This window comes from Lacerta agilis, chromosome 4 (assembly GCF_009819535.1).
Source record: "Lacerta agilis isolate rLacAgi1 chromosome 4, rLacAgi1.pri, whole genome shotgun sequence".
In the NCBI taxonomy this organism is placed as follows: domain Eukaryota; kingdom Metazoa; phylum Chordata; class Lepidosauria; order Squamata; family Lacertidae; genus Lacerta; species Lacerta agilis.
The window spans coordinates 2,345,163-2,371,765 of NC_046315.1; the positions used below are offsets into that span (position 1 = coordinate 2,345,163).

General features: G+C 49.0%; 1 protein-coding gene and 1 pseudogene across 1 annotated transcript in view; both read left to right on the plus strand.

Annotated features, from left to right (window-relative positions):
• The window catches only part of LOC117044872, a 934,741-nt pseudogene that overhangs the window by 748,473 nt on the left and 159,665 nt on the right, over positions 1–26,603 (plus strand).
• The window catches only part of RHOG (ras homolog family member G), a 29,866-nt gene that overhangs the window by 915 nt on the left and 2,348 nt on the right, over positions 1–26,603 (plus strand). The gene's annotated exons all lie outside the window — the stretch shown is intronic.

The window sequence follows — 26,603 nt, forward strand, 5'->3', positions numbered from 1 at the left end:
ATGCTGCTGTGAGGGGCAGTCGATGGACTTTCCATTTATTGCATTTATTTGTGCATTGTTAGGTAGGACAGGATGAGGGTCAGTGAGTGGCTGGCCCAAGATGGCACCGAGTGAGCCCCATGGCCGAGTGCGGGATTCGAAATCTGGTCTCTTCAAGGCCCTGGTCTGACGCTGTTAGCCAGGGTTTCCCAACCTTGGGTCGCCTGTTGTTGTTTTTTTGGACTACAACTCCCATCATCCCTAGCTGGCAGCGCCAGTGGTCAGGAATGATGGGAATTGTAGTTCCAAATCGGCTGGCGACCCAAGGGGTCTTCTGCATGCAGGGCGGATGTCCCACCATGCAGCCATGGTCCTTTGCCCGGAGATTTGGGCTGGATGTGAGGCTGAGCGGGAGTCCCAAAGGGGCGCAGGAACTGACACCTTGAGACTGGCTTGATTTGGCTGCATCTGTTGTGGTGGCCTCGATCTGAGCTGCTCTCATGCCCCAAACCTCCCGGAGCCTCCCAAGGGCTTACTTTCCTCAGTTTCTCCAGCCGCCCTCCAACTTCAGATGGAGATGTTCTCAATGGGAGCTCGAACCCCCTGGCCGGGGAGGGACTTTCCAGCCGGCTGACGTGAGCTGCTTGGAAACCCCGGCTGGGAAGGACCTCCTTGAGTCACAGAGTTCGATCTGCTGGTGGAAGAAGCAGCAGCAGGAAGCCTTGACTCACGGTGTGAAAAGGGGCCCCCCAGAGGTTGTCCAGCCCAACCCCCTGCCGGTGCTGCAAAATGCAACGCTTTGCTGGGGAAATGAAACCCCAGAACCCACTTTACCTCCTTGCTTCTGGTTCCCGGTTCCTTGTCCTGCTCCGGAGAGGTAGAGAGCCACTGATCATGGAGGCTCCTTTTAGCTATCATGTCTAGCAATAGATCTTTCCTCCTCCATGAAATCTGTCTCCATAAAAAAAGCAAACTAAGTCATCAGCCTTTGCTATCCTAGGACCCTTCAGGACAGCCTGGGTTGGACTGCTACGATTGCCACCTGCCGCTGCCAGCACGGTGTTGGGGCTGGTGGGGGGGGGGATGGAGGGCGCCAGGTTGGCGGAGGCTGCCCAAGCCCGTGGGATGCTGATTCAGCTGTGAGCCTGTGCCGTTCCCCCCGCCACTTTCAATGAGGAACTGGGTGCAATCGATGATGATCCAAAGTTCCTTTTCTGTACTTCCCCCCGGTTGAGACACCGCTGTGGAAAGTGTGCCTCAGCCCCAGCCTCTCCTCCTGTCCCGGGGAGACAGTTTTGAGCTGTTTTATCCATTTAGAGAAAATCATAGAACTGTAAGTGTTGGAAGGGGTCCCCCGAGGGTCATCTAGCCCCACCCCCTGCAATCACAAGCATCACAGCTGGCCACCCATCCTCTGCTTCCTTGCACAATCTGACAATGCCCTGAGAAGAGACCCCTTCTCATATCCCCCAAGATCCTAAGACATCCTTTTTGGGTTCACTGGCACCCTGAAAAACCTCACCCTTCAGCCCCGGCTATAAATGGACTGTTGGCCGGGAGACTCTTTCAGGCCAACTGATTTGACAGCCGCTCTTGTTTGGAGGCCTGCAGAATGTTTCACACTTCCCGGTGCTGGCTTCCGCTACACCCCCCCCCCCGATTCTGCACACAGTGAGCCTGCTTCGGTTGTGCACATCTCACTATTGCGGGGCAGCTCGTCGGTGACGGTGCAGCTCAGCTCAGCCACCAGCTGCTTTAGGAGACAGAAGCCGAGATAACTTGGCATGCCCTCACAGGGCTGTTGTGGGGATTAAATGAGGACTAGAACCAGGGAGCTCCTTGGAGAGAGAAAAGTGGAATATAAATACCTAATAACAAACAGACAGACAGACAGATAGATATATAAATAAGAAGATAAACTAGGAATAGGAATAATTTATTATTGGCCAAGTACATTTTCCAACATACTTGGAATTTGTTTCGGCTACATTGCAATGTAAACATACAGACACTGTTCCTCTCACAATACAAAGAAGCAAAGAAACCCCACCCATATTTTACCTCCCCTTCCGCTACACAACTACGAATTTAACAATTTAATGACAGAAGGGGAAAAACTATTCCTGTGCCTGGCCAATTTTGTGTATGAAGTCCTGTAGCGACGTCCAGATGGAAGTAAATCAAGCAGATGATGACCGGGATGTAAAGGATCTGCTACAATTCCGTCTGCTCTCTTCCTAACTCGGGTAGGATAAATTGTCTCTATTGAAGGCAAGCTAGCACCAATTACCCTTTCTGCAATTCTTACAGCTTGTTGGAGCCTTTTCATGTCTCTCTTGGAGGCTGTACTGTACCAAGCTGTTATAGAATTACAGAGAACGGTTTCAATGATGCCTCTGTAGAATTGGATCAACACTTCCTGGGACAATTTAAATTTCCTTAGTTGACGCAGGAAATACAGCCTCTGGTGGACCTTTTTAATAATACTATTGATGTTGCTTGACCAATTTAAGTTATAAGAAATTATAGAGCCCAGGAACTTAAAGGACTCTACTACTACAAACTAGATGAATGTTTTTTGGCAACAGGTGCTCAGATTAAGCATTGCTGCCCCTAACCGGAGGCAGAGCAGAGCCAACCTGGCCAGAAGCCATCAGTGGTCCTCTCCTCCTGCATGAATCTGCCTAATCCTTTCCCAAAGCCATCCAAGTTGGTGGCCATCGCTGCCCCCTGTGGCAGGGAGTTCCAGGGGTTAACCGTGTGCTGCGTGAATAAGCGCTTTCTTTTCCCTGCCCTGGTTTCTCTTTCCCTGGGAGCTCAGACAGAGGCGCCCCCCCCCAGTACAAAAGTGTGCCCCAAAACCGATCCCCTCTTTCCAGCGCGATGCGAGGGTCCTTGTGAGTTGTCCCGGCTGCTTTTATTATGGGAAGCAGATGTGCCGCGATCCGGCGACTCTCCTGCCTGGAGGAGCTGTGTTTTTGTTTGGTCGTTAAGGAAGTCGGCTGCTCATGGGCCCAGCTGATGCCACCGAGGGCAGGAGGCAGGGACTCCCTCCCCGACCATGTGGCTCATGGAATTGCATCTGGGCCAGCTCTCCGCAGCAGCTTCATTTGCCGGCCACCTCCAAATAGAAAGGTTGCAAGGAATCAGGCCAGGACGAAAATAAACAATGATTTCCTCTATTTTTGTTGTTTAAAGTATGAAACAAATTCCAGTTGTAATGATTTTAAACTCCAGGACAAGGCCCTGTTTCGTTTATTCTTCATCTTGAGGTGTGATCTACTACACCTAGATCACACCTCAACTTACATTTATAAGTTGCAACAAAATAAAAAATTCTTTCCAGTAGCACCTTAGAGACCAACTAAGTTTGTTCTTGGTATGAGCTTTCGTGTGCATGCACACTTCTTCAGATACACTGAAACAGTGTACTGTATCTGAATTTTCGTGCATGCACACGAAAGCTCATACCAAGAACAAACTTAGTTGGTCTCTAAGGTGCTACTGGAAAGAATTTTTTATTTTGTTTTGACTATGGCAGTCCAACACGGCTACCCACCTGTAACTGGAACTATTATAAGTTGCAAACAGAGTTAGCTAGTCAGACACACTCGGTACACTTTGACCATAAAACTAAGAAACGGCAGCGAAACAGGGCCTTGTCCTGGAGTTAAAAACCATTACAACTGGAATTTGTTTCATACTTTAAACAACAAAAATAGAGGAAATCATTGTTTATTTTCGTCCTGGCCTGAGTCCTTGCAACCTTGATTACCTGTGTTCCCCAAGGACTTCCAATTTTTTCATCGGCCACCTCCAAATGGCAGGTTCTCTCGCTGCTGCCCCTGAAAGGACCTAATTTTCTAAGGCTGCAATCCTGACCCTGCTCACCCGGTAGGAAGCCCCCTGGAATTCAGTCGGACTTACTGTTTTTGGATTGGCACAGTTAGGATTCTGCAGCCAGCTAGTTTTATACGGAAAATGGTGGGGGGGGGGGCGAAGGCAAGCCACAAAACGTTTCGTATTAAGCGTTGCATTTTGAAGGGAGGTGCGGAATGTGAGTGGCCAGGAAACCCTCCTTTGCAGAAATGTCTGGGGTAGCAAGAAGAATCAGATTTTTTTTTGTTAGGGGTTTATTTGGTTCTGAGCTGCTGAGCGAAGCCCCACTTGCCAGGTGGAAGAGGGAGAATCGCTGAATTGTTCGCTTCTTGGAAGGGACACCAGGGGTCAAATAGTCCAACCTCCTGTAGACACACCAGCTTCTGGACCCTGCTGGGCATTGGTCACGTTGTATTGCGGGGGGTTGGACTAGATGACCGGGTGGGGTCCCTCCCCAACTCTACAATCCAATGATTCTGTGAAATAAGCAAAGCCCAGGCAGGTGGGGTGGTCCCAGTGCTTCATGGCTGTGAGGGGCTTGGGGCTCACTCGCACTTCCGATTGTCCCGCACCTAGAAAACACAGGTCCAAGTGATTTTTTTCACGTATCCCTGGGGGACCCGCCTTTGAGCACTAAATCGGAGCAAGTGTTCGTCCGCAGGGAACCCTATGGAAGCTGGCTCCCAACTCAGAGCGGGGGGAAGTGGCTGGACGAGCAGAAGTCCGGATGACCCCTTAGGCTGGGGAAAAGGGGAACATATTTGCAATCTGTGTGGGGAGGGGGCAAAACCTCCTTCTCGCTGCCCTCGAACCCTGGGCCACTGGGTCCTTTCTTGTATGGGTCCCCAATCTTCCGACATTCAGCAGAGAAGTTGCAGGGTTGGGACAGAGGGAGGAAAGCCCACTGAGAAACCTGCTCGCAGGACTTGAGCAAGGAGAATATAAGAATGTAAGGAGAGGTTTCCTGGGTCAGGCCATGATCCCATCTGTTCCAGCATCCTGTTCTCACAGGGGCCAACCAGAGGCCTCTTCTGGTAAACCTGCAAGCAGGATCCGAGCACCAGAGCCCTCAGAGACTGTGAATAATCTCCCTAGGAAAGCGAAATTGGACAGGCACAAACTTCTTCCAGGTCCTCAAAACTTAAAGTACTACACTTGGGCAAAAAAATGAAAGGCACAAATACAGGATGGGTGACACCTGGCTTGAGAGCAGTACATGTGAAAAGGGTCTAGGAGTCTTGGTAGACCATAAACCTGACATGAGTCAACAGTGTGATGCAGCAGCTAAAAATGCCAATGCAATTCTGGGCTGCATCAAGAGGAGTATAGCATCTAGATCAAGGGAAGTAATAGTACCACTGTATTCCGCTCTGGTCAGACCTCACCTGGAATACTGTGTCCAGTTCTGGGCACCCCAGTTCAAGAAGGATACTGACAAGCTGGAAGGTGTCCAGAGGAGGGCAACCAAAATGGTCAAAGGCCTGGAAACGATGCCTTATGAGGAACGGCTTAGGGAGCTGGGTATGTTTAGCCTGGAGAAGAGAAGGTTAAGGGGTGATATGATAGCCATGTTCAAATATATAAAGGGATGTCACATAGAGGAGGGAGAAAGGTTGTTATCTGCTGCTCCAGAGAAGCGGACACGGGGCAATGGATTCAAACTACAAGAAAGAAGATTCCACCTAGACATTAGGAAGAACTTCCTGACAGTGAGAGCTGTTCGACAGTGGGATTTGCTGCCAAGGAGTGTGGTGGAGTCTCCTTCTTTGGAGGTCTTTAAGCAGAGGCTTGACAGCCATCTGTCAGGAATGCTTTGATGGTGTTTCCTGCTTGGCAGGGGGTTGGACTGGATGGCCCTTGGGGTCTCTTCCAACTCTAGGATTCTAGGATTCATCCCCTCTCCATTAGACCCCAAAGGTGGATAGCCAAGCTTTCCAGGGTGAAGGCTGCCATCCCAGAGTGCAGTTGGTGGCCTTGCCAGGTGCCACGTTCAGGGCTGAGCAGCCCGCCAGACTCGGGGACAACGGAACGTTTGCCGTCCGGTTTGCGCGAGGGAAGGAGAGGCAGGCAGTTTGGCTGGGATCTGAGCCTCGCCCAGGCAGGAGTGGCTTCGCGAAGAGGAGCTTCCCGGAGACGGGGGGGGGGAAGCGAAGGGCTGAGGCTTGAGGCTGACGAAAGAGGCCCCCACCCCGGGGGGGAGGGGAAACAGGAACCTGCGAGGTGGGGGAGGGGCAGGCCTTTGCCGTAAGCCACAGGGCGGCTTCCTACTGCTGCTGCGGAGGCCTCGGTTGGGGTCCCTCGTTTGGAGGCCTCTGGGGAAAGATCTCACGGGAGCAGGGCTCAAACCCTGACAGGGATCCAATCCCTAGAATCGTGAACGCTGAACGTGAAGCCCAGCCACGCTCTGGATGGATGAGGACGGAGAAAAGAAAGTCCTGCTTCATCCGGGTTAAACTATGGAACTCCCTGCCACAGGAGGCAGTGAGTGAGTGGAGGAGGAGAGGGTTGTCAGTGGCGACAAGCCAGTATGACTGTGTTCTGCTTCTGAATCCCATTTGATGGAAACAGAAAGATTGGAGGGTGTAATTCTTGCGCTTGGATCCTGCGTTTGGGCTTCCCGCTGGGGCAACTAGTTGGTCACTGGGAGACCAGGGTGCTGGATAGATAGATAGATAGATAGATAGATAGATAGATAGATAATTTATTTATACCCCGCAGGGCAGGGTTAGCTCACCAAATATAAATTACAATAAAAGGTAATAGGAACAACAACAACAAACAAACAGTTAATTAAAATACAGCTTAAAATGCAGCCTCATTTTAGTTGTTGTTGTTCAGTCGTTCAGTTGTGTCCGACTCTTCGTGACCCCATGGACCAGAGCACGCCAGGCACGCCTATCCTTCACTGCCTCCCGCAGTTTGGCCAAACTCATGCCAGTCGCTTCGAGAACACTGTCCCACCATCTCGTCCTCTGTCGTCCCCTTCTCCTTGTGCCCTCCATCTTTCCCAACATCAGAGTCTTCCCTTCTCATGAGGTGGCCAAAGTACTGGAGCCTCAACTTCAGGATCTGTCCTTCCAGTGAGCACTCAGGGCTGATTTCTTTGAGAATGGATAGGTTTGATCTTCTTGCAGTCCATGGGACTCTCAAGAGTCTCCTCCAGCACCATAATTCAAAAGCATCAATTCTTCGGCGATCAGCCTTCTTTATGGTCCAACTCTCGCTTCCGTACATTACTACTGGGAAAACCATAGCTTTAACTATACGGACCTTTGTCGGCAAGGTGATGTCTTTGCTTTTTAAAATGCTGTCTAGGTTTGTCATTGCTTTTCTCCCAAGAAGCAGGCGTCTTCTAATTTCGTGACTGCTGTCACCATCTGCAGTGATCATGGAGCCCAAGAAAGTGAAATCTCTCACTGCCTCCATTTCTTCCCCTTCTATTTGCCAGGAGGTGATGGGACCAGTGGCCATGATCTTCGTTTTTTTGATGTTGAGCTTCAGACCATATTTTGTGCTCATTTTAGTAGTAGCCCATAAATCAAGACTATAAAGGGAGGAAACCTCAGATATTCACCCGAGCCGGCTATCCTTGCTGGTCCTGCATGGGCCAGCAAAAAAGCCAAGGGAAAATATATACCAAATCCCATATAAGGGGTCAGAGTGAGTCCAAGCCGAAGGCCAGGCGGAACAGCTCCGTCTTGCAGGCCCTGCGGAAAGATGTCAAATCCCGCAGGGCCCTGGTCTCTTGTGACAAGAGCGTTCCACCAAGTCGGGGCCAGCGCTGAAAAGGCCCTGGCCCTAGCTGAGACCAATCTAAGCACCTTGAGGCTCAGGACCTCTAGAGTGTTGTTATTTATGGACTTTTAAGGTCCTCCGCGGGGCATACCAGGAGAGGCGCTCCCATAGGTACGAGGGTCCTAGGCCGCATAGGTGGGCCATTGGCCTGATCCCACAGTGGTCCTATTCCGATGTGCTTTTGACCGATGACCTCCTTGAGTCTTCATGGTAGAACCCAGGAAGGAAGCTGCTGGGGCCACCCCATCACCTCTGGCGATAGCTAATTGTTTGCGAATGCTCCTGGCGTGGGATTTGGGCTGCGGCTGGAGCTTGGTGCAAAGCAGGGAGGGAGCCCTCCTCCTCTGCCTTGCAGTCCTAGCCAGGTCTTCTCGAAAGCAAGCCCCGTAGAGATCCATGGCACCCGCTCCCACAAACCGACAGCGGGATTGCAGTCGTAATCACCAGTTAGCTTGCTTTTAGTGTCCTTGTTACCAGCACAGCACCCACGGGTGCCCAAAAGGGCTCTTGCGGCCCACCCCCTTGAAAAAAAAGTAGCTAAACTGTTGGCCAGAGGGAGGTTGCATCTTCCAGAAAGGAAGGGGGAGCGAACCCTCTTTCCAAGCCTATTTGCTGACGGGAGTGAGTGCGCATGGCTGCGCATGGCTGACCTGTGTGCAGAGTTGTGAATGCACTTGCTCCTTTGCAAGTATTACGTCCCCAGACCCTGCCCCACAGAGTTGGGCAACCCTTGCTCTAGTGCTCTAGGGGTAGGCAATCTAAGGCCTGTGAGCCGGATGCGGCCCAATCGCCTTCTAAATCCGGCCCGCGGACGGTCCGGGAATCAGCGTGTTTTTACATGAGTAGAATGTGTCCTTTTATTTGAAATGCATCTCTGGGTTATTTTTGGGCCTGCCTGGAGTTTTGACATGAGCAGAATGTGTCCTTGTATTTAAAATGCATCTCTGGGCTATTTGTGGGGCCTGCCTGGTGTTTTTACATGAGTAGAATGTGTCCTTTTACTTAAAATGCATCTCTGGGCTATTTGTGGGGCCTGCCTGGTGTTTTTACATGAGTAGAATGTGTCCTTTTACTTAAAATGCATCTCTGGGTTATTTGTGGGGCCTGCCTGGGTTACTTCTGGGTTTGGCGGTTCGCACATGCATAGAAGCGCCGAGTCGCACTTTGCGCATGCACAGAAGCGCCGAATTGCGTTGTGAACATTGCAAATGCGGCGCTTCAGGTTGTGCGCTGCTCATGTTGCGAACGGGGCTCCGGAACGGGTCCCGTTCGCAACCACAGGTATGACTGTATTTAAAATGCATCTCTGGGTTATTTGTGGGGCATAGGAATTCATTCATTTTTTTCTTCAAAATACATGGTCTGTGGGATGGTGGACCGGCCCACGGCTGAAAAAGTTTACTGACCTCTGCTCTAGTGTTTAGGTCAGACACTCAACGTTGTTCTGGAAATCACATGTGGTGTAGTGGTCACAACATGGCATAGTGGTTAGAGTGCTGGGAGCCCAGGGTTCGAATACCCACGCGGCCCATGAATTTCACGAGGTGAGCTTTGGGGGCCGGTTGCTGTCACTCAGCCGAATCTGCCACAAGGGGTTGTTGTGAGAACTATCTTGCGCTCCTTGGAGGAAAAGTGCGCTGTCATAAAAACAAAGAAAAGAAATGAAATGTGAAAATGCCCATTGAACAGGAGAGCTGACTTGAATGAACGATTGCTTGGGAATTCAAAGGGTTGCTGAATTGAATTAAACCCGCCTCCTGTGCCCCTAGCGCTCTTGCCTTCACCTCTGACCCAGCTCCCACCTCTTCCTAGGGGTCTCTGCCCTTGGTTGTGCCATGAGTGCCTTGTGGCGCATTTGAGCGCCCTCTCGGTCTTCCTAGCTGCCGTCTGTAAAATGGGTAGATGCTCTCCCTGTGCCTAGTAGCGCCTTGAGCCGCCGCCGCCGCCCGTTCCTTGGCCTTCCCTGCGCATCATGCGCTCTGCGTGGGTTTGAGCCCACGCCCAGGGATTAAACGCTTCTTCTTCAGAGTTGACCCCGGTTCTCAGTTCTTGGTTTCTTAAATTGCATCGTTTGTGTGTGTGTGTGTGTGTGTGGCTGGGCTCCTCCTTGGCGGGAATCACTTGCTTCGTTCCGCTTGTGAGCTGGTTGGGCAGTAGAAGCCGTGGGTTGTAGGAGGATCTCGGCCGATCCGAAGAGCGCGTCTGGTTGCCTGGAAGCCGGAAGGGAAGTCCAGGCTGGCACTGGGCCACTCAGTTTAATATTATGGCGCCTATTTCCTGGGCTGTTGTCTTTGTCCATGGAGTTTTCTTGGCAGGGGTACTGGAGTGGCTTGCCAGTTCATGCTCCAGGTGGATCACGTTTAGTCAAAACTCTCCACTATGACCAGTCCAGTGTGGCGTAATGGTTAAGATCGGCAGACTCATAATCTGGTGAACCGGGTTCGTGTCTCCGCTCCTCCACATGCAGCTGCTGGGTGACCTTGGGCTAGTCACACTTCTCTGAAGTCTCTCAGCCCCACTCACCCCACAGAGGAAGGGAAAGGAGAATGTTAGCCGCTTTGAGACTCCTTCGGGTAGCGATAAAGCGGGGTATCAAATCCAATACCCTAATAATAAAGCTGTTTGAAGACTTTAAAACTGATCTCCCGCCTGGCCAGAGTTCTTGGGTTTTTTAAATTTTTGACTTCGGGAAACCCCAACCCGGCAGCGTTAGCCGCAGAGACGCAAGGAGAGGGAGGTTTGCCGGCTGGTCGGAGGGTGGGAGCTTCGGCTGCTTCCCTTTCCGATGAGTCAGAGATGATGCCCTTTTCCTTCCTGGACGGGAGGCTGGGTGCCCGGGAGACGATCTCCTCCCCTTCGCTGCCCCGTTGGCAAGAACCTCGCTAGAGCTCTGCTGGATCCGTCCGAAGCCCCCCCCCCACATCCACTTTGCCCAGCATCCTGTTCTCACAGTGGCCAAATACCCCTGGGATCCTCAGATAGACTGCCTCTGGACCCGGAGGTTCCATAGGCGCATGAGAAGCGCCTGCTGGGTCAGGACAGTGGCTCATCTAGGGCAGCATCCTGTTCTCACAGGTGCCAACTAAATGCCCCTGTGGAGAAATCGCTGGCAGGATCCTGCGGTTTCCAGCAACTGGTATTCAGGAGTGTAGCTCCCTCCAGGTGTGGAGGCTGAGCAGAGCCATTGTGGAAAATAATAATAATAATAATAATAATAATAATAATAATAATAATAATAATAATAATAATAATAATGTATTTATACCCCGCCCATCTGGCTGGGTTTCCCCAGCCACTCTGGGCGGCTTCCGACAGAACGTTAAAATACAATAATCTATTAAACATTAAAAGCTTCCCTAAACAGGGCTGCCTTCAGATGTCTTCTAGAAGTCAGATAGTTGCTTATTTCCTTGATATCTGATGGCAGGGTGCCACCACCGAGAAGGCCCTCTGCCTGGTTCCCTGTAACCTCACTTCTCGCAGGGAGGGAACCGCCAGAAGGCCCTCGGAGCTGGACCTCAGTGTCTGGGCTGGATTATGGGAGTGGAGACGCTCCTTCAGGGATACTGGGCCGAATCCGTTTCGCCCTCTCGTCCCCCTTGAGTTTGTCCAATCCTCTTTTAGACAAATGGATGTTCTCTGCCTGTGGCCCTACTCTCTTTCTCCCTGATGCAAGCCGGCTCCTTTGGGTGTCGGCTTCCTGTTTCCTGTCCCCCGCTTTTGTTGCTGAACTCTCTCGCGTCCCCCTTGAGTTGCCTAAGCCATGTGACATTAAGACAACGGCGAGGTCAGTACAAAACGAGAATTGCTATGGGGGAAAGCAGCGAAATCCACCGCTGGCCTTAGGAGAAGGCTTTTCCTCCCTGGAAAGGAAATTTATTTATTTTTTTAAAAAAAGTTTCTTTCTTTTCTTTAAAAGGCTCCTCCATCTAGTGCTGTGCATAATTCCTTTTCCAGTGCCAGATGGAGCAGTTTAAAAGACATGACACAAAAGGAAAAGGGGCCGGGAGGGAGGAGGAAAACACAAACTTGGGCGTTCATTCTCTCTCTTTTTTAAAAAAAATTTTTTTTATTAACTTTATTGCATCAAGTACAAAAAGGAAAAAATAATGAAAAAAGCAATAAATAAAGAAGAAATTAAAAATTACATATTGAATTTCTTCATACAAAGAAACTATAAAATACATTCAAACAATACAATCATATATTCCAAATAATTCGGTTCTATATTATAAATAATAAGCAAAACAAAAATAATAATATCCAATTTCAATAATTGCATAAATCAATTTCTATTAACCTTTAGTGATAATTCTTTCTTCCATTCTTCTGTATATTCTTGTCTGTTTCTGCTATATGTTCTTTCCCCCTCCCGTTTGGCTTCCACTTGTCATCATCCCAGGACATCGGTCTATCCCTTCTTTTTTACTACTATGATATTCCTTATAATCCTTCTCTCTTATTTTCTTCTCTCCTTCCTTCCTAACTTTGGTTCACAATACAGGATGTTTAGAAATGGATCCAGCATTTCACAGTGGGGCATTGCTTTTTCACCTTGGGCACTAGTTCTCAGTTGCAGAGTTCTTGTTATTTTATTTTAATTTATTTTTTAATGCATCATCAACAACAAACGAACAGAAAAAAAGAAAAACATAAATACAATACTACACACAAGAATAACAACAAACAGAGAACTCAAACAACAAAAACAAATATTCGTCTTAACACTATAGACCCAACTTCCCGTTTATTCCTTATTTCGATTTCATATTACTTATTGCAAAAACAACAACATCTTTATCATCATTTAACATCTTCTTGATATATCCTAACTTTTATATCTAGCTTACAATTATTACTGAAGTTCCTCGAATGCTGCAGAGTTCTTGTAAGGGAAAGCTGGAATGAAAAGATTTCGAAGGGAGGAGAGGCCAAAAAATTCGCTGCTCGGTCAGCTGAGCTGATGCAGTCCCCTCCTGCAAGCAGTTTCTATAAATATTAGTCCGTTTCTGTACATGGTTTTTATCGTTACTTGAATTTTGTACACGTGTTCTTGATTGGAGGACTGCATTACTACTGGTTTTCCCAGTAGTAATGTATGGAAGTGAAAGCTGGACCATAAAGAAGACTGATTGCCGAAGAATTGATGCTTTTGAATTATGGTGCTGGAGGAGACTCTTGAGAGTCCCATGGACTGAAAGAAGATCAAACTTATCCATCCTTAAAGAATTCAGCCCTGAGTGCTCACTAGAAGGACAGATCCTGAAGTTGAGGCTCCAGTACTTTGGCCACCTCATGAGAAGAGAAGACTCCCTGGAGAAGACAGGAAAGATGGAGGGCACAAGGAGAAGGGGACGACAGAGGATGAGATGGTGGGACAGTGTTCTCGAAGCTACTAACATGAGTTTGGCCAAACTGCGAGAGGCAGTGGAGGATAGGCGTGCCTGGCGTGCTCTGGTCCATGGGGTCACCAAGAGTCGGACACGACTGAACAACAACAATTGCAAAACTTGGAGGAGAGGGAATTTTGAAGGACGGCTGTGTTTCAGTTGACATGTTCGTACCTTTCGGGAAGTGCAAATTGGTTGGCTTCATGTTAAAATCCTGGCTTAGCCAAATTCCACCCCCCTTGCTAAGATCCTTGCCAAGTATTTGCATTCCGCTCGTTCCCTTTCCTGGCTGCCTTCCTTGGCCTTTTGCCCAACATCCAGATCAGTCGCCCTTTGTTCGTTACAGGGCTGGGATGCAGAGATGTGCAAAGCAGTCCGTGCGAGGGAACCGTCCTCCTCTCCCGGAGAAACCGCAAGCTTCTGAGCCCCACAGAGTTCCTAGCCAACCAGTCCCTGGGCACAAAAGTCTTTTCTTCGCCCTTTGTTAATTCCACCTTTACCGTATTTTTCGCTCCAGAAGATGCACTTTTTTTCTCCTAAAAAGCAAGGGGAAATATCTGTGCGTCTTATGGAGCAAATGGTGGTCCCTGGAGCTGAATTGCCCAGGGGCCAAAAGAGGATCATGCTTTTTATTTTACAAAGAGAAAAGGGGGTGTTGAAAGGACCCCGCTCAGCAGCTGATCAGCAAGAGATCAGGAGAATCATAGAATCATAGAATCCTAGAGTTGGAAGAGACCCCAAGGGCCATCCAGTCCAACCCCCTGCCAAGCAGGAAACACCATCAAAGCATTCCTGACAGATGGCTGTCAAGCCTCCACTTAAAGACCTCCAAAGAAGGAGAGAGATAAGAGTCCCGGCCTTTCAGCCCCGCCCTCCTTTGCTGAATGTGCTGCAGAGGGAGGTTGTTTGTTTCCTCAGCGACATGTGACTGGCTGATTAGATTATCTGTCTGGAAACTGTAGAAAAGGCTCCCTTCCCTTTAGAAGCTGCAGAAATGTGAGTTGAACCCCATAAAAAGGGGGCTTTTTTTCTTTGCTTTTCCCCCTTTGCAAAAGGAGCTTTGCTTTTCCCCCTTTGCAAAAAAAAAAACTGCAAAACTTTTAGCTGATCCTCAAAAAACCAGGGCTTTTCCCTTTGCAAAAAAGCTGCAAAACTTGTAGCTGATCCTCAAAAAAACAGGGCTTTTCCCTTTGCAAAAAAAGCTGCAAAACCTTTAGCTGATCCTCAAAAAAAACCAGGGCTTTTAGAGGAGGAAAACCAGAAAATATTTTTTTTTCTTGTTTCCTCCTCGAAAAACGAGGTGCGCCCTATGGTCCGGTGCGCCCTGTGGAGCGAAAAATACGGTAATTCCTCCATCCCCATCTCTAAGGACGGTTCTTCTCCCATTATACCTGGCACGCAAAAGCAGCTGTTGTTGCATGCAAATGACTGTATTTGCCTAATGTAACATCGGTGGAGAAGCAGAGCCAGGAAGAGATGGAAAGGAATAACTGACCCCACTACCTTGGACGCGGGTGGCGCTGTGGTCTAAACCACAGAGCCAAGGGCTTGCCGATCAGAAGGTCGGCGGTTCGAATCCCTGTGACGGGGTGAGCTCCCATTGCTCGGTCCCTGCTCCTGCCCACCTAGCAGTTCAAAGTGCGAGTAGATAAATAGGTACTGCTCAGGCGGGAAGGTAAACGGCGTTTCCGTGCGCTGCTCTGGTTCGCCAGAAGCGGCTTTGTCATGCTGGCCACATGACCCATAAGCTGTACGCCGGCTCCCTCGGCCAGTAACACGAGATGAGCGCCGCAACCCCAGAGTCGTCCGTGACTGGATCTAATGGTCAGGGGTCCCTTTACCCTTTACCTTACATTGAAGTTGACCGCAAACAGGCTGTGGGTGTGATTGACAGTACATCGCCTGCACTTCTTCCAGAGTGGCTCAGGAGCTTGAGACTCTTCATCTCAGGGTCAAGGGTTTGAGCCCCACTTTGGGCAAAGGATTCCTGCATTGCAGGGGGTTGGACCAGATGATCTTTGGGGGTCCCTTCCAACTCTGCAGTTCCGTGTTTCATGGGGCACCTGAGTTATCCGATGTGGCAGGTGGAGACGCAGCCTGGATTTCCCAGCTCACCTGTCGTCCGACCGGCTCGCTTCATCTCTTGCCAGCATGAAAGGTTCGAGTGCTAGTGGTGGTGTCCCTCTGAAAACGCCCTCTTCACATTATCGACCAAGAAAAGCCTGCAGGATCAGGCCAATGGACCATCTAGTCTGGCATCCTATTCTCACAGTGGCTGACCAGGTGGCCTTAATGGGAAACCAGCAAGCAGCATCCGAGCGCAAGAGCAATGCTCTCTCCTGCTGCGTTTCCCATCAGCTGGCATTCAGAAACATTTCTACTTCCAGCTGTGGAGGCAGAGCAGAATCATAGAATCCTAGAGTTGGAAGAGACCCCAAGGGCCATCCAGTCCAACCCCCTGCCAAGCAGGAAACACCATCAAAGCATTCCTGACAGACGGCTGTCAAGCCTCCGCTTAAAGACCTCCAAAGAAGGAGACTCCACCACACTCCTTGCCAGCAAATTCCACTGTCCAACAGCTCTTACTGTCAGGAAGTTCTTCCTAATGTTTAGGTGGAATCTTCTTTCTTGTAGTTTGAATCCATTGCCCCGTGTCCGCTTCTCTGGAGCAGCAGAAAACAACCTTTCTCCCTCCTCTATAGGACATCCTTTTATATATTTGAACATGGCTATCCTATCCCCCCTTAACCTTCTCTTCTCCAGGCTAAACATACCCAGCTCCCTAAGCCGTTCCTCATAAGGCATCGTTTCCAGGCCTTTGACCATTTTGGTTGCCCTCCTCTGGACACGTTCCAGCTTGTCAGTATCCTTCTTGAACTGTGGTGCCCAGAACTGGACACAGTATTCCAGGTGAGGTCTGACCAGAGCGGAATACAGTGGTACTATTACTTCCCTTGATCTAGACGCTATACTCCTATTGATGCAGCCCAGAATTGCATTGGCTTTTTTAGCTGCTGCATCACACTGTTGACTCATGTCAAGTTGATGGTCTACCAAGACTCCTAGATCCTTTTCACATGTACTGCTCTCAAGCCAGGTGTCACCCATCCTGTATTTGTGCCTTTCATTTTTTTGCCCAAGTGTAGTACTTTACATTTTCCCCTGTTAAAATTCATCTTGTTTGCTTTGGCCCAGTTCTCTAATCTGTTAAGGTCATTTTGAATTGTGATCCTGTCCTCTGGGGTATTAGCCACCCCTCCCAATTTGGTGTCATCTGCAAACTTAATCAGGATGCTCTCAAGCCCATCATCCAAGTCATTGATGAAGATGTTGAATAAGACTGGGCCCAAGACAGAGCCCTGTGGCACCCCACTAGTCACTTCTCTCCAGGATGAAGAGGAGCCATTGATGAGCACCCTTTGGGTTCGGTCAGTCAGCCAGTTTCAAATCCACTGAATGGTAGCATTGTCTAGCCCACATTTGACCAGCTTCTTTACAAGAATATCATGGGGCACCTTGTCAAAGGCCTTGCTGAAATCAAGATAGGCAGAGCCATCCTGGCTAGTAGACACCTATAGCCTTAAATTTCTTGGGTAAATACGTTGGATTTTCTGTTAAGGCTACCCAGGTTGGCCGCCATCACTGCCTCCCCTCCTGTCCTTGGGGAGTGAGTCCCATGGATTCTAGTGTTATGATGCAAGGAGGGAAAGTTCTTCTCCTTTCTCTGTCGCTCCTCTTCCTCGCCTTTTCTTGAAACTAACAAACACGTCTTTAAAGTGCTGCAACCTTTCCTCACAGGGGGGGATTGCTCCACACCACACCACCCTCGGCCATTTAGCTTGCTCCAACAAAACGGTTTCCTCACCAGAATTGCAACTCTCGAGAAATTGTTGTGATCCTGCTTTGCAGCAACAGGCTGAGCACAGGGTCGATGGAGTGCGGCGTTCAAAACTCCCATTGTTCCAGTCGCGTTTTGCAACAAGGCGATTCATTGCCAGTGTGGTGTAGTGGTTAAGAGTGGTAGACTCGTAATCTGGGGAACCGGGTTCGTGTCTCCGCTCCTCCACATGCAGTTGCTGGTTGACCTTGGGTAGTCACACTTCTCTGAAGTCTCTCAGCCCCACTCACCTCACAGAGGAAGGGAAAGGAGAATGTGAGCCGCTTTGAGACTCCTTCGGGTAGTGAAAAGCGGGATATCAAATCCAAACTCTTCTTCTTCTTCATTAGCTTGGGCAGTTTCTGAGCTCTGGGCGCAATAGATTTCAGAGTAAAACTGCAGAGTGGAAGGAAAGGAGGACCTTTTTTCTGCCTCTCCACTTCCAGCTACTCTGGAGAAGAGACCCTCTTAAGAATATTAGAGGGGTGGGCAGGAGAAGGACTAGACCAGGGGTCAGCAACCTGTTTCAGCCGTGGGCCAGTCCACTGTCCCTCAGACCATATGGGGGGCCGGACTATATTTTGAAACAGTTCCTATCTCCCACAAATAACCCAGAGATGCATTTTAAACAAAAGGACACATTCTGCTCGTGTAAAAACACGCCAATTCCCGGACCGCCCACAGGCCGGATTTAGAAGGCGATTGGGCCAGATCCGGCCTTGGGGCTTTAGGTTGCCTACCCCTGGACTAGACCATGTGAAAAATGAACATAATATTTTAGTTGCAGTTCATTCATTTTCAGCTTTGTATTCTTGTTCTGAAAAAAGCCCTACATTCCATTGCTGCGCCCATAACCTAGGTTGAAAGTGAACCTAGCCTTCATATCTCCGTTTCTGACACTGATTGGGCAGTGCCCGGGATGTCACTAACCCATCTCTCTTCAGCAGTACCATATTTTTCGCTCCATAAGACACACTTTTTTCCTCCTAAAAATTAAGGGGAAATATCTGTGCGTGTTATGGAGCGAATGGTGGTCCCTGGAGCCGAATTGCCCAGGGGCCAAAAGCAGATAGTGCCTTTTATTTTACAATGAGAAAAAGGGGGTGTTGAAAGGACCCCACTCAGCAGCTGATCAGCAAGAGATCGGGAGAGAGATAAGAGCCCCGGCTCCCTTTCAGCCCCGCCCTCCTTTGTTGAATGTGCTGCAGAGGGAGGTTGTTTGTTTCCCCAGCGACATGGGACTGGCTGATTAGATTATCTGTCTGGAAACCGTAGAAAAGGCTCCATTTCTTTTAGAAGCTGCAGAAATGTAAGTTGAACCCCATAAAAATGGGGCTTTTCCTCTTTGCTTTTCCCCCTTTGCAAAAGGAGCTTTGCTTTTCTCCCTTTGCAAGAAAAAGCTGCAAAACTTTTAGCTGATCCTCAAAAAAAACCAGGGCTTTTAGAGGAGGAAAACCAGAAAAATATTTTTTTTCTTGTTTCCTCCTCTAAAAACGAGATGCGCCCTATGGTCCGGTGCACCCTATGGAGTGAAACATACGGTATTCCAATCGTTTTTAAATCGGTTGTGCTTCTTTTTTCCCCTCTCCCTCCTTTTCCTTGCACGTGAACATTTAAATGAACAAACAGTCTTTATTAAAAAGGCCGATTGTCCATCTGAAGCATCAGGGGCGGAGCCTCTGATCTGCTGATACTTACACCTGTCCTTCGCAAGGGGCGAGAGGAATGCAGGGTTCCCCCACTGTGACTCCAGTTTGGGTGTCGCGTATCTGAGCATCCCGTCTGCAGCCGGCCGAGGTGTGTGGAGACCGTTGCAAAACAGGCAGCGGTGAGGCCAGACTCTGCCGGGAGGGGGGGGGGCTCCCAGGGACTGCTTCTCCCCCCCCCCTGCTAAGCCCCAGGGTGCTTGCCTTGTGCAATTTCCCTCCGCAGGAGGGGGAGCTGAGGCTGGGGAAATGGGAAAGGACCCTGAGAATAGACACGAGAGGGGGGGGAAATACAACACACCCTCCCCCCCAAAAAGTGAGTTTGCTTCTTCCGCCTCAGAGGCCACTTCCCAGAAACGGCAGAGGAACTGGGGTCCTGCTTCCCGTTTCAGAACTTAGCTTCCGGTGAGCAAACATCAACCGAACCCTCTCTGGATCAGCAGTTCCCTAACTTTTAGGGCCCACCCCCTCGGTTCCACAAACTCACCCCCAGTGCACCCACCACCCCCGGATAGCGGTTTGCATGACCCGCTAAGGAAGGTAAGAGCGGAATAATGTTCAAAACAGTAACAATTAATTGCACGCGTATTCAGAATACAATTTAAGCTAAATTAAAAATTAAAAAATCCTTCCAGTAGCACCTTAGAGACTAACTAAGTTTATTCTTGGTATGAGCTTTCCCTCAGCTCTAAAACGTTCTTTTCTGCTCCCTTCGAATTTCTTTTTTCTTTTTTTGCCAAATCATTTGTATTAAACTTTTCAATACGACAACCAATCAAAACCACATTGAAACATTCCAAATTACCTTCCAAATTATTTATACAATCGTCAGTAAAAAATAGAAAAATCCCAATTCTGCCAAATTATTATTTAATTATTATTATTATTATTTTGCTTCCCATGCTTCAAACGCTGGAGGTGTCTGATCAACTACAGGTGAAACTCGAAAAATCAGAATATCGTGGAAAAGTCCATTTACCGGTATGTAAGCAATTATTTTCATTAGCTACTGGAGTTTAATATACGAGATAGACTCATGACATGCAAAGCGAGATATGTCAAGCCTTTGCTTGTTATAATTGTGATGATTATGGCGTGCAGCTGATGAAAACCCCAAAGCTGAAATTGTTAATTAGGGGTTCTCATCAGCTGTACGCCATAATCATCACAATTATAACGAATAAAGGCTTGACGTATCTCGCTTTGCATGTCATGAGTCTGTCTCGTATATTAGTTTCACCTTTTAAGTTGAATTACTGGAAGAAATGAACCTTTCCATGATATTCTAATTTTTTCCAGTTTCACCTGTATTTTCCATTGCTTTCATTCCCTTCCGATGTTTTCACAGCCTCTGATATACTCCCCCAAAAAACGAGATAGATCAAAGCAAACAATGTCTCTGTCCATCACCATTAGGCCGCCTTGCCCCTTGACGCACTGACTCCAAAAGCCTAATCACGGGATCTTCATTCAGTTCCGGTAACATCCAAACATCTTTTTCACAGCTGTTGCTCACCCGTCTGCTTTCCACTTGTCCCTTTTCAGGAGGGTTTGCCAATTATATTAAACGTTTGTATATTGTCGATTATTTGAGGCTTGCCTCTCCCTTGGAATTTCAGCACCTACAATTCCTAATCGAAAAGCTACAAATCTCTGGCTCCAAATAATTTTTTTTGCATTCTCACGGAACACTAAGGCGCCCTTAGCATTCATTACGTGAGGAAATTCCATGCTAGAGACCATTAGGGAAGGGATTTAAAACAAAACAGGCCATATCATGAAGACATTATTCAAATCTTGTGGTGCGTCTGGGAGTGTGTCCAGTTCTGGTCGCCTCGCCTCAGAATGGAGCTGGAAAAAGGTTCAGAAACGGGCAAGCAGAACGATCAAGAGGGTAACTCCCCTATGAAGAAAGATTGCAGCGTTTGGGAAGGTTTCGTTTAGAGAAAAGAGGCTGCATGATAGAAGTTTGTAGAGTTAAGCATGGCAAGGAAGAAGCGGACAGGGGGGAAAAGCCTGTGTCCCTCTCTCTTGGCATTAGAACTCCAGTGAGCCTCAATATGGAAGTTAAAAAAGGAAGTCCTTTATGCAGCACATAGTTAGCCTATGGAACTCCCTGCCACAGGAGGCAGCAATGGCCACCAAGATAGCTTTAAAAGAGGATTAGGCCAATGCACGAAGGAGAAAGTCTCCTGCGCAAGGCCCACGGACCCGCCTGGCCCTCGCGCTGACCCCGTCCGCTTTGATCAGGCTTTCTTTCTCTGGGCGGTTTCCTAAGCAGGTGGGTGTTGCTCGCTGTGAATCCATAGGGGAGGGGGGAGGTCCCCCGCTTTGATTTCCTGCCTCTGGCAGCAAAACGTCTTGGGCCGTGTCTCTGCCTAGCCGGCTTCCTGTTTAGATTTCTGCAAGCGGCGGCGTTTCCTTTCTCCTGACATCAAAGGCAGCCCCACCCCCGCCATGGGAGCTTTTCCCGGATGGGGGATCCTGAAAGGGGGTTCTGTGGAAGGGACCCCAGCTTTGGAACAGAGGCTGGCAAAAAGAAAAGGAGAGCCCGGCTGCTGGATCAGGCCCAAAAGGAGCCTATCTCCAGCATCCTTTTCTTCTCAGTGGCTGACCAGGTGCTGTTTTTTGGGGGGGCGGGGGGTGGGACGGGACCTGCAAGCAGGATTTGAGCATCTAAGGCATCTCTCCTCCTGAGGTTTCCAGCAATTGGCATTTGTCTAATTCCCTCTTAAAGTCATCCAGGTTGGTGGCCGCCACTGCCTCCTGTGGCAGGGGGTTCCACAATTTAACGATGTGCTGCATGAACAGATACCTGCCTTGACCCATCTTGAATATCCCAACGTTCAAATTCCTGAGACATCCACGAGTTCTAGTGTTAGGAGAGAGAGAGAGGGAAAGACCTTTTTTGGGGGTGGGGTCCTCCAACTCTGAACCAGGAAAAGGTTTTTAATTTCTTTTTCTTTTCTTTTTTTGATTTAGTATATATTATTTGTACCTTGATTAGTTTGTCACGTTCTTGTATGATTTTGTATACAGGATAAAAAAATTAAAAAAGTTCCTTCCAGTAGCACCTTAAGAGACCAACTAAGTTTGTTCTTGGTATGATCTTTCGTGTGCATGCACTCTTCTTCAGATATCCTGGTTGTGTTATTTTTTACCTTGTATAACTTTGTATGCAGGGTTGGCTTAACAGCAAATTAGTCACTGTGAACGGTACTGCTGCAGAAATTCCAGTTTTGGTGTTTCGCAGCTCCTGTTCTGGAAATAGGATGTTTGATGTCCTTATTGTTAATTTTTTTAATAACAATTATTTGAGGAGATTAAAAAAAAGATGATACGATTAAGTTTGGCATGGAGGAAGTGGACAGCGAAACCTTTTCTCCCTCTCTTGTCCCTGGTGGACGTTTAATGAATGTAGGAAGATTCAAAACAGATTTTTAAAAAATCCTTCTTAACGCAGCACATAGTTAAACTGTGGAACTACCTGCCACAGGACACAGGGATGCCCACCAACCTGGACGGATTTAAAAGAGGATTAGGGAAATTCATGGAGGAGGAGAGGGTTTTCGAAGGCTAATAGCCACAATGGCTCGGCTCTGCCGTCCACAGTTGGAGGCAGCAATGCTTCTGAATGCCAGTTGCTGGAAACCTCAGGATAGAATCCTAGAGTTGGAAGAGACCACCAGGGCCATCCAGTCCAACCCCCTGCCAAGCAGGAAACACCATCAAAGCAGTCCTGACAGATGGCTGTCAAGCCTCCGCTTAAAGACCTCCAAAGAAGGAGACTCCACCACACTCCTTGGCAGCAAATTCCACTGTCCAACAGCTCTTACTGTCAGGAAGTTCTTCCTAATGTTTAGGTGGAATCTTCTTTCTTGCAGTTTGAATCCATTGCCCCATGTCTGCTTCTCTGGAGCAGCAGGAAACAACCTTTCTCCCTCCTCTATATGACATCCTTTGATATATTTGAACATGGCTATCATATCACCCCTTAACCTTCTCTTCTCCAGGCTAAACATACCCAGCTCCCTAAGCCGTTCCTCATAAGGCATTGTTTCCAGGCCTTTGACCATTTTGGTTGCCCTCCTCTGGACACGTTCCAGCTTGTCAGTATCCTTCTTGAAGTGTGGTGCCCAGAACTGGACACAGTATTCCAGGTGAGGTCTGACCAGAGCGGAATACAGTGGTACTATTACCTCCCTTGATCTAGATGCTATACTCCTATTGATGCAGCCCAGAATTGCATTGGCTTTTTTAGCTGCTGCATCACACTGTTGACTCATGTCAAGTTTGTGGTCTACCAAGACTCCTAGATCCTTTTCACATGTACTGCTCTCAAGCCAGGTGTCACCCATCCTGTATTTGTGCCTTTCATTTTTTTTTGCCCAAGTGTAGTACTTTACATTTCTCCCTGTTAACATTCATCTTGTTTGCTCTGGCCCAAGATGGGTAGAGGGCTCTTGGGTTCGAATCCTGCTTGCAGGTTTCCCATAGGCATCTGGCTCGCCACTGTGAGGGCAGGATGCTGGACTGGGTGGGCCATTGGCCTGATCCAGCAGCCTAGTCTTCACGTTGCCATGTGCTTCGCTGGGTAGTCTCCAGCTCCGGAGAGACTGGGGGCGTCAAAACTCTTGCGTCAAAACTCCTGCCAGCTTTCCCTCATCTGAAGGACCTGCGTCTCCGCCTTGCCAAGAAACCTTTTAGGCAACCCGGCAGCTCAGCTCTCAGCGTTCCCCGCTTTGCGGATTCATGCTTAATGGCAGTCGGAGCCGGACGCGGCCGAGGCCAGAGCTGGGCTAAATATACCGAGAGCTGCCGGGTGTATTTATGGATCAGGCCTCTTCCTCCCCACCCACCCAGCCTCCGGCTGCAGCCTCTGCTAGACGAGAGAGCAGCTTTCCTGGTTGTCGTTGGAAGGGGGGGGGCGCTCTGGGGATTCTTGTATAGCAGTGGTGGCCAAACATGGCCCTCCAGCTGTTTTGGGACTACAACTCCCATCATCCTTAGCCAACAGGACCAGTGGTCAGGAATGATGGGAATTGTAGTCCCAAATCGGCTGGCTGTATAGGGACAGCAATTGGGGTGTTTTGGAGAGACTTAGTACACTTAACTCCCATTGCCCCCCCCAATATATTTACTGAAATCCAAGGAGCCCCCCCCCCCGGAAGTCTTACGTAGGGCCTGATCTTATTGCAACAGTCCACCATGCGTTGGGAAACTCGAGGCTGGACTACTGTAAGACACTGTTTGTGGGGCTGCCCTTGTGGGGCGGTTTGGAAGCTCCCCCTGGTGCAGAATGCTGCGGCCAGATTGCTGACGGGAGCTTCTCGTCGAGAACATGTGGCCCCGTTGTTGAAACGGCCACGCTGGTTGCCCACTTACTGCCAATCCAGGTTCACAGTCCTTGTATTAATTCACAAAGCCCCGAATAACTTGCCTCCATGGGTCCCAGCTCGGTCACCGAGATCATCCGCACAAGCATCTCTCGTCGCTCCCCGAGTTGTTGAGGCTCGTTTGACAGCAACGAGAAACCGAGCCTTTAGTGCCATCGACCCAAGTCCCGTGGAACTCTCTGCCACTGGAGATTCAGTGGTCGCATTGTGTGCCAACTTCCAAACGCCTCCTGAAAACATTTCCATTCCGCCAGACCTATGTAGGCAGTTAGGAACACATCCACAATGTTTAATTGGTGTATGTTTGAATTTGTTCGTTTGGTTTTACATTTTGAAGAAGTGCTTTCTTTTATCTGCCCCGAATCATGGAAACATAGAATTGTAGAGTTGAAAGGGTCCAATCCTGCTTGCGGGTTTCCCATAACGGGCCCCTGGTTGGCCCCTGCGAGAACAGGATGCCGGACCGGAAAGCGAGCCCTTGGCCTCATCCAGCAGAGTTTGCCTTGTGTCCTTAAACAAATAATAATTGGAGAGGCTGCTCCAGAGGTCGGAGTGCGGGGAGGAAAGGCCAGAGGTCTATGAGCACGCGCAGAGTGCCCTTTGGGTGAAGGTACATTCATCTGCTGGCAGAGACATTTGAACCGCCCCCCCCAAAAATGGTGGCACCCAGGGGGATGTGAGGGATGTGGGCTGTGTGTGGGATTTGGGGGGGGGGAATTGTTCTGTATTTGCCTTCAACCCCCTCCCCCTGCCACTCAAGGTAAGGGTGGGAAAGAATGGGGAATTCTTGAGGAACTCCTGACTCTGCCTTGAGAGGGTTTTGCTTGTGGGGATTTCCTCCTGGGTTTTTTCTTGCTTTCCCTGCAAGTACCGTATTTTTCGCTCCATAGGACACACCTCGTTTTTAGAGGAGGAAACAAGAAAAAAAAATATTTTTCTGGTTTTCCTCTTCCAAAAGCCCTGTTTTTTTGAGGATCCGCTAAAAGTTTTGCAGCTTTTTTTGCAAAGGGAAAAGCCCTGTTTTTTTGAGGATCAGCTAAAAGTTTTGCAGCTTTTTTGCAAAAGGAAAAGCCCTGTTTTTTTAAGGATCAGCTAAACGGTTTGCAGCTTTTTTGCAAAGGGAGAAAAGCAAAGAGGAAAAGCCCCGTTTTTATGGGGTTCAACTCACATTTCTGCAGCTTCTAAAGGAAAGGGAGCCATTTCTACAGTTTCCAGACAGATAATCTAATCAGCCAGTCACATGTCGCTGGGGAAACAAAGAACCCCCCTCTGCAACAAAGGAGGGCGGGGCTGAAAGGGGGCCGGGACTCTTATCTCTCTCCCGATCTCTTGCTGATCAGCTGCTGAGCGGGGTCCTTTCAACACCCCCTTTTCTCTTTGTAAAATAAAAAGCACGATCCTCTTTTGGCCCCTGGGCAATTCAGCTCCAGGGACCACCATTCGCTCCATAAGACGCATAGATATTTCCCCTTACTTTTCAGGAGGAAAAAAGTGCATCTTATGGAGCGAAAAATACGGTACACTGTAGTTACTTTGGAAGGAATAAGGCCCTTCCTCTTCCCGTGAGTGCCATTTGCTCTAAAATGTTTTTAATACTGAATATTTGGCAACTAACCCGCCCTGGGACCTGATGATGAAGGGAGGGCAAGAGATCGAAGAGTAGTCATCGTAAATATTTATTGCACAGCGGCAGACAAGGAACCAAAATAGGCCAGTGTGGATCTAAGAGCAGGGAGAGATGAGACAATTCTGCTGTTTGTGTGAAGAAGCTGAAATCAACAGCCCAATTGTAGCAGAGGAGGTGGACTTATTCACTCATTCATTCACTTGATTATTTACTGGGGGGGAGAGGGAAGAGAGAGGAAACCTTGCACACCACCCATTGGGCTTCTTAGACGGAAGGTGGGTTGGTTGTCTCGAGAGACAATGGAGTGCGCCTCTGGGGGTGAAGTAACTCACAACTGCTGCCCCTGTCGGCATCCAGAGGGAGTCGGGAGGCCCCCAGCTGGATCACACCCTTCCAGCCGATCTGCTTGGCGATCCTCGGTCTCTGGTGCGGCATAAGATCAGCGACTCAGACTTATCTGAAGCCTGAGCACGCTATATTAACAGAAACCACCTCGCAACAGAAGTGGCACGAGAGAGGCTTGTGTAAGCATATTTACAAGCAGATTTATTGAGCAAAGAAAAACATGTCCTTTGTCTCCTCAGAGAGAGTCTCAAAAGCAAAAGCAAAAGCTATACACAATGGAAGTTCCCAGCAATCTGTGCTGGTGTGTAAACAGACATGTGACACACAACAGTCCCATGTCTGCGACTTAAGGTGGAATGGAATTTACTAACAGCCCCCCCCCCTGTGTTGTTTTTGCTGCATTGCCAGCACCGAAGTGACATATCTGGGGTGAAAGCCTGGGCAGTTGGGTCTGGAGGTCCTGGGCTGCCCAGAAGACAAGACCCCCACGAAGGAAAGCAGACCAAGACGTTTGGCACCAGCTTGGCTGCTGGAGTTGCCGGAAGGAGGCTTACAAGGCACCACCAAACTGCCTTAGGGACTCCGCTCCGGATTGGTGTGGGGTTCACC